This window comes from Oncorhynchus keta, chromosome 5, assembly GCF_023373465.1.
Source record: "Oncorhynchus keta strain PuntledgeMale-10-30-2019 chromosome 5, Oket_V2, whole genome shotgun sequence".
NCBI classification, from domain to species: Eukaryota; Metazoa; Chordata; class Actinopteri; order Salmoniformes; family Salmonidae; genus Oncorhynchus; species Oncorhynchus keta.
This window is the reverse complement of record NC_068425.1, coordinates 27,843,687-27,852,278: the sequence shown is the minus strand read 5'-3', so window position 1 is coordinate 27,852,278 and position 8,592 is coordinate 27,843,687.

Genomic DNA, 8,592 nt, shown 5'->3' with positions numbered 1-8,592 from the left:
CACCCACACAGACAGTGTGGTGAAGAAGGCGCAACAGTGCCTCTTCAACCTCAGGAGGCTGAAGAAATGTGGCTTGTCACCTATAACCCTCACAAACTTTTACAGATGCACAACTGAGAGCATCTTGTCGGGCTGTATCACCACCTGGTACGGCAACTGCACCACCCATAACCAAAGGGCTCTACAGAGGGTGGTGCGGTCTGCACAAAGCCAACTTCCCGCCCTCCTGGACACCTACACCACCCAATGTCACTGGAAGGCCAAAAAGATCATCAAGGACAACAACCACCCGAGCCACTGCCTGTTCACCCCGCTATCATCCAGAATGCGAAGTCAGCACAGGTTCATCAAAGCTGGGACTGAGAGACTGAACAACAGCTTCTATCTAAAGGCCATCAGACTGTTAAACAACCATACTAACACAGAGAGGCTGCTGCCTACATACATTATTGAAATCATTGGCCACTTTAATAAATTGATCACTAGTCATTTTAATAATGCCACTTTAAAATGTTTACATATCTTGCATTACTCATCTCATATGTATATACTGTATTTTACACCATGTATTGCATCTTACCAATGCCGCTCTGTCTTTGCTCATCCATACATGTATATGTATATATTCACATTCCATCCCTTTACTTAAATGTGTGTGTATTAGGTAGTTGTTGTGGAATTGTTAGATTACATGTTAGATATTGCTTCACTCTCAATAATATCTGCTAACCATGTGTATGTGACCAATAAAATGTGATTTGATGATTTGATTTATTGTCCAGTCATATGGTCCAGTGCTGCAAAGAAAGACCTAGTGGTACCGGAGTGCCAAGTCTATGACAAAAAAGCTTCTCAGTTTTTACCCCCAATTCATAAGACTCCTGAACAGGTAACCAATGTTTACCCGGACTGTTTGTGTGTAATTATAATCAAGAATTAGAGCAAAGACTGTCTGTTCCTTGGTAGAAACAAATGAACTTTTTGTCAGACTGGCTAGAATGCTTATCTACACAGGGAGACCTTGGGCTAGTAGTAAATTATCTAAACCGGTGGTGGACGATGTGGGAAGGCTTGTGAACTATACTGCCATTGTATCGGAGTGAAGGAGGGACAGTTTAAAACCGAATGACGTCATTTTTAGTTTAGAACCTGTTGTAAATTGTACCATGTTCAGTACTCTGGAGAATAAACACTTGATTGATTGATTGATTTTGAGACTGGTCATTTTATGCTACTAAGTATCTTACAAATTCTTAGGAATGGGCAGAGTGATTATTTGAATTGGTTAATAAACATATAGGAATTAAATTCCTCTAACACTCATCAGCATACATGGACACACATGCTTTGTTTAATGCCAGTGGCAGGTCATTGGTAAAAATAGACAAGAGTAAAGGGCCTGGAGAGCAGAGCCTAGAGAAGGAAAGGTTCTCATTGAAGCAAGCAGGAACTATGATACTATACTGCCAGCTAGTGTCTATGAATAGTACTGTCAATGTTTCGGCCTCCCTCTCGTTGTCGAGACATAACGTCATCAGGCATAGCAGACACATTCCTCTGCCTAGGTGTTGCTGATTCGTGCCAGATCTTATAAGGCCTGGATAGGTGTTTTTACCTATCAGCTGACGACATCATATGTTCTAGCATTCAGTCAGTCGTTGACACGGGCGATGACGTTGTATGTAAGCATTGGTTGATGCATGCAACATCTGAGCAGGGGTTTACACCTGTTGTATAAAGTGCACGTGACAAATAAACTTTGATTTGATTAGTTAGGCTGCAGCTGGCCCAGAACAGAGCGGCACATATTGCTCTTCATTATAGTCAGATGGCTAATATTAATATCATGCCAGTCTCTCTTGGCTAAGAGTTGCGCTGACACACACACTTACCAGACATGCCACCAGGGGTCCTTTCACAGTCCCTAGATCCAGAACAAATTCAAGGAAACCTACAGTATTATACAGAGCCATGAGTGCATGGAACTCCCTTCCACACACACACACACACACACACACACACACACACACACACACACACACACACACACACACACACACACACACACACACACAAACACACTGTATTTTCAATTGGAGTGGCACTGCTAAGGCACTGCTAATCCACATACTCAGTTGTACCAGACAGCTCTGCTACTGCTGCTGCTACACTGCTACAATGGGACAGCTCAGTCTGCTCACTATGCTACGGCTATCATGGCTCAGAGACACACACACACAAAGAGAGACATGGAGGGAGGGAGGAATAGAGAGGAAGGGGAGAGGCAGGGAGGAGAGAAAGAGAGAGAAAGGGGTAAGTCATCCAGTGTGTTCCTCACTGACTGCCTTCCATGCCTCATCACCTCCCTCACTGAGTCCTCCAGGCTGCTCTCATTGGCTGCTCTCCAGCTTAGCTCCTCCCCCTGAGCCTTTTCTCAATGGGGTCTCTGTGATTGCCAGTTGTGGGGTGGCACTGCATGCAGAGGCAGATGGGTACAGGAAGTAGTCTACGTGTTGTCACAGAATGCTGACCGAGTAACTAGTATTACACTATTGATTGTAACATATACATGAAGTTCATCCAGGATGTTCAACTCCCGGTCTGAGGGACCACTGTGTCTTCTGCTTCCCTGGCATCCCTGGCTTTAGACTCAGCCACTGGTTTAGTAGCTGGAAACCAGGTGTGCGTGTATGGCTACTAATGTAACTATCGGGGAGATATGAAAACCAGCAGACACTGCAGCCCAGAAGGACCAGAATTGAATGACCCTGATGTGAGAGAAGAGAGGAGGAAGAGAGGTATAGGAACTAATAGTAGAGATAAAGATGTGAGTGTGGTTGAGAGGGATGAGAGAAAGAGGGTGTAAGACTAAAAGAGAGAAGATATAGAATAAGAAGTGCCTATAGGAGAAAGAGAAAAACAGTAAAATGGAGAAAATGGTGGGGTAGAGAATTGGGGTTGAGGAAACAGGGAAGGTGAGACATGTAGAGGTATTTTGGGAGCCTGAGGAAAGAAACTTATGGGGGAGAGAGGTGGGGTACGGACAATAGGGGATGATGAGAAAGGAGGTGAGGGGGGAGGGAAAGAGAGAGAGGTGGGGTACGGACAATAGGGGATGATGAGAAAGGAGGTGAGGGGGGAGGGAAAGAGAGAGAGGTGGGGTACGGACAATAGGGGATGATGAGAAAGGAGGTGAGGGGGAGGGAAAGAGAGAGAGGTGGGGCTGGGAAAAGAGAGGATGGGGATAAAGGAGGGGGGAGTACTCTCTGCAGATATTCTGGTGACTTCATCCTCACCAGTAAACCATGTTGGTATACTTACACCAAGAACAGATTTGACAGCTTCTCTCTCTCTCTCTCTCTCTCTCTCTCTCTCTCTCTCTCTCTTTCTCTCTCTATGTCTCCTCCATCCCCATCACACCACTCCCATCTCCCTCTTTACAGGCTTTACTCTCATCTTCCAAAACAAGTCATTTTTTACCCCTTTTTTAAAGTAAAAATGCCCTCAAGGAAAAGAGAATGTGATGTGAATCTAATGGAGATACATTCTATCTGGCAGAGATAGCTTCCTCTTAGAGAAGTACATGCTTGGCTCGTATTGTTGCATTGCACTGTATGGTACTGTATGTACTGTAAGCCAATAAAACACCATTGAATTAGATTGAAACTGTTACAGAGAATTCTGTGCTCCTCTAGTAGAAGACTGTGAGCAGTAGGAGCCTACTTATGAGCGGGTTAATAATTCCAGCTGTTTAAAAATGTAGTGTGCTTACATCAGCATCGCTTCGGCCTGCCTGTGTGTACTGCAGCGCCTAGACAGGCACAGCACACACACGCACGCACGCACGCACACACACACACACACACACACACACACACACACACACACACACACACACACACACACACACAGGGGACTGAGGAATTAGCAGCCCTCTATCTGTGAGCATTCTGTGAGTCCCAGTTTTAAGCATCATTAACATAGACTACTCATCAACCTGATCACATGAACACACACACACACACACACACACACACACACACACACACACACACACACACACACACACACACACACACACACACACAGCACACACAGCCCAATACTAACACACCTGATTTAAGGGCTTGACAATTGGTTGATTAGTTTAATGAGGTGTGCATTGGGCTGGAACAAAAGCTTGCATACCAAGTGGGTTCCCGGGACACTGCATTGGACAAAGATTACAGTTTTGGCAACATTGCTATTTCTGGCCTTTGTAGCCTGTCTGTATAGTAACTTCCTACTGGAGTAAGTCTGTCCTTTGTAGCCTGTCTGTATAGTAACTTCTTACTGGAGTAAGTCTGTCCTTTGTAGCCTGGCTGTCTACTCACTGCAGTAATTCTGCCATTTGTAGCCTGGCTGTATCGTAACTTCTTACTGGGGTAAGTATGTCCTTTGTAGCCTGTCCACACAGTGACTACTTACTGCAGTAGGTCTGTCAGAGCAGAGGCAGAGAGAGACGGTTCACCAAGGACAGAGAGGCAAAGGCAGAGGCAGAAGGAGAGAGCAACTACATGCCTCCAGCCAATGAATTATTCAGCTTTATGAATCATTGAGTCCCACACGGCTCCTTCTTAGACTGCATCTCAGAACCACCCAGCCTCACAGCCTACAGGATGCACCCACCACTTGGTCTGAGACTTGAGCTTTCAGAAAAACATCTCCTGATAGGGCTTAACACGGTAAATTGATGGTTGCACAGACGCAGATGAAGCCTACTCAGGGACCTCTCCATTGAGGATGCTTATTGGAACCTTATTGTCTTATTATGGGTCCAGGCAAGTAAGGCAACCACCCCTGAGAGGGTTGTGTAACTCTGCACACATGCCCATACTTGTTGGTTGTCCATTCCATTGGTGTTAAATATGGTGTTTCTCTCATTGCTGATAAGTATCTTAGTGGCAGAGGCACCACATCAGCCTCCACTAAGATCCACATTGTATTTATTTGATACAATCTGGATCTTAGTTCCAATTTTTCCGGTACTTCTTCTACAGAGTAGGTGGGAGAAGGAGGAGGAGGCAAAGGAGGAGGAGAAGGAAGATGAGGAGGCCAGGCTGTGCTTGAAGGGGGAGAGACCGGGTCTCCTGCAGGGAATGATTAGGGACGTCTGACTGAGAGACAACACAGCATACTCCAGGGTGGCAGAGATTATCAGCTGGCCACACAGACAGCATATATCAAATAATGAAGGTGACAAGTATGCAACAGAAAGATGAGACATATGGGCATGGGCACACATGTACTGCAAACACATGTACACACATACACACACACTGTCAAGGTATGTGTGAAGGGCTGTAGGAAGTCAGGCGTAGGAGAGCATATAGTTAGTAGTAACACAGAGCCTTTTATTTGGCGAATCAAAAGCACACGGCACAAACAAGCACGAAATACAAAATAGGGGTTGAACATAACCCAGCGCAACCAGCCTAAAGTGGGCATACATGAACACAGAAAAAACAATACCACACAAAGACATGGGGGAAACAGAGGGTTAAATACACAACACATAATGAGGGAAATGAGAACCAGGTGTGTGGAAAAATGAGACAAAACAAATGGAAAATGAAAAATGGAACGGCGATGGCTAGAAGACCGGCGACGTCGACCGCCGAACACTACCCGAACAAGGAGAGGCATCGATTTCGGCAGAAGTCGTGACACGCACGCACACACAGATATGCGCAACACACACACACACACACAGATATGCGTGCACATGTGCAAACACACACAGAATCATAAAAGCACACTCATTAACCCACATATTCATATAAACACACACACACAGACACAAAGACACATCTAGAGTAACCCTCATGTTAGGATAATTTTTCACCCATCTTTGAATGAACTCCACTCCCCCCTTCCCTTTTTTCATATGCCAACTGCCATAGCCAAAAAGTGTTTCTTCCATAAGTTTAGTCGGCCTCTCCACCCCATGTTTGATATTCTACTGTGTACCATAATGCTATCTCCACCCATCCATATTTTCCTCTACACAGCGCTTGTTTCTGTTTCTGATTTTGGTGTATTCCTCTGGCTCTGAGTTCGACCTGCTCAAGCGCATTCGATGCGTTTAGCATCAGGCGGGTATGTCCGCGGGACACGATATCGCACACAGACACGGCACCCACAAAGCAGGCCGCCTGTGTGGGCGGGAGGCGCTGGATCCGGCACGGCGGTTCACCCAAGCTGACAGAGCTCATCTCTCAACTGGCGCGAGGAGCCAGAGAGCGGCTAGCTCACAGACTCTGTTTCTATGGGCCAGCTCATGCATGTGTGCCGCGCCCGTGCCCAATTCAACCCTACCCCCACCGCTCCTCAGAAGTCTCTCTTGCTTGTTGACTGGGGGAAGGAAATGTATGTCACATGGACAGTGGGTGCAAGATGTTTTATGTATGTGGCTATTTGAGAAGTGCACAATGTGTATGATGGGTGATGTCCAATCTATGTATTATGCTGAATGTGAAATGTGCATTGTTTATTTTGTATGCGTCAGTACTGTGTGTCTAAGACAATTTTCCCCTCAGGGACATTAAAGTTCATCCTATCCTAACACCCTGTCCTAGAAATCACTGTATTCTGCTGGCCAGCTTCAGCACTATGGGTAGCTAGTTCCATTGTCCCGTTCAACTGCTGCAGGGCCAATAGCTGTCTGTGGTGCTGAAATGGTCCACAGCATCAACCCTAATTCACAGCCCTCTCCTGGGGGACGTTTTAGTTCTAGCCCTGCACTAACACACCTGATTCAACTCACTAATTACCAAGCCCTTGAGTTATTGAATCAGGTGTGTCAGCTATTTACCAAGCTTTTGAGTTGTTGAATCAGGTGTGTCAGGTATTTACCAAGCTTTTGAGTTGTTGAGTCAGGTGTGTCAGCTATTTACCAAGCTTTTGAGTTGTTGAGTCAGGTGTGTCAGGTATTTACCAAGCTTTTGAGTTGTTGAATCAGGTGTGTCAGCTATTTACCAAGCTTTTGAGTTGTTGAATCTGGTGTGTCAGCTATTTACCAAGCTTTTGAATTGTTGAATCTGGTGTGTCAGCTATTTACTAAGCTTTTGAGTTGTTGAATCAGGTGTGTCAGGTATTTACCAAGCTTTTGAGTTGTTGAATCAGGTGTGTCAGGTATTTACCAAGCTTTTGAGTTGTTGAATCTGGTGTGTCAGGTATTTACCAAGCTTTTGAGTTGTTGAATCAGGTGTGTCAGGTATTTACCAAGCTTTTGAGTTGTTGAATCAGGTGTGTCAGGTATTTACCAAGCTTTTGAGTTGTTGAATCAGGTGTGTCAGGTATTTACCAAGCTTTTGAGTTGTTGAATCAGGTGTGTCAGGTATTTACCAAGCTTTTGAGTTGTTGAATCTGGTGTGTCAGGTATTTACCAAGCTTTTGATTTGTTGAATCAGGTGTGTCAGGTATTTACCAAGCTTTTGAGTTGTTGAATCAGGTGTGTCAGGTATTTACCAAGCTTTTGAGTTGTTGAATCAGGTGTGTCAGGTATTTACCAAGCTTTTGAGTTGTTGAATCAGGTGTGTCAGATATTTACCAAGCTTTTGATTTGTTGAATCAGGTGTGTCAGATATTTACCAAGCTTTTGATTTGTTGAATCAGGTGTGTCAGCTATTTACCAAGCTTTTGAGTTGTTGAATCTGGTGTGTCAGGTATTTACCAAGTCCTTGAGTTGTTGAATCAGGTGTGTCAGGTATTTACCAAGCTTTTGATTTGTTGAATCAGGTGTGTCAGCTATTTACCAAGCTTTTGATTTGTTGAATCAGGTGTGTCAGGTATTTACCAAGCTTTTGATTTGTTGAATCAGGTGTGTCAGGTATTTACCAAGCTTGTGATTTGTTGAATCAGGTGTGTCAGCTATTCACCAAGCTTTTGAGTTGTTGAATCAGGTGTGTCAGATATTTACCAAGCTTTTGAGTTGTTGAATCAGGTGTGTCAGGTATTTACCAAGCTTTTGAGTTGTTGAATCTGGTGTGTCAGCTATTTACCAAGCTTTTGAGTTGTTGAGTCAGGTGTGTCAGGTATTTACCAAGCTTTTGAGTTGTTGAATCAGGTGTGTCAGCTATTTACCAAGCTTTTGAGTTGTTGAATCAGGTGTGTCAGGTATTTACCAAGCTTTTGAGTTGTTGAATCAGGTGTGTCAGCTATTTACCAAGCTTTTGAGTTGTTGAATCTGGTGCGTCAGGTATTTACCAAGCTTTTGAGTTGTTGAATCTGGTGCGTCAGGTATTTACCAAGATTTTGAGTTGTTGAATCAGGTGTGTCAGCTATTTACCAAGCTTTTGAGTTGTTGAATCTGGTGCGTCAGGTATTTACCAAGTCCTTGAGTTGTTGAATCTGGTGTGTCAACTATTTACCGAGCTTTTGAGTTGTTGAATCTGGTGGGTCAGGTACTTACAAAGCCCTTGAGTTGTTGAATTAGGTGTGTCAGCTAATGACCAAGCCCTTGAGTTGTTGAATCTGGTGTGTCAGGTATTTACCAAGCTTTTGAGTTGTTGAATCAGGTGTGTCAGCTATTTACCAAGCTTTTGAGTTGTT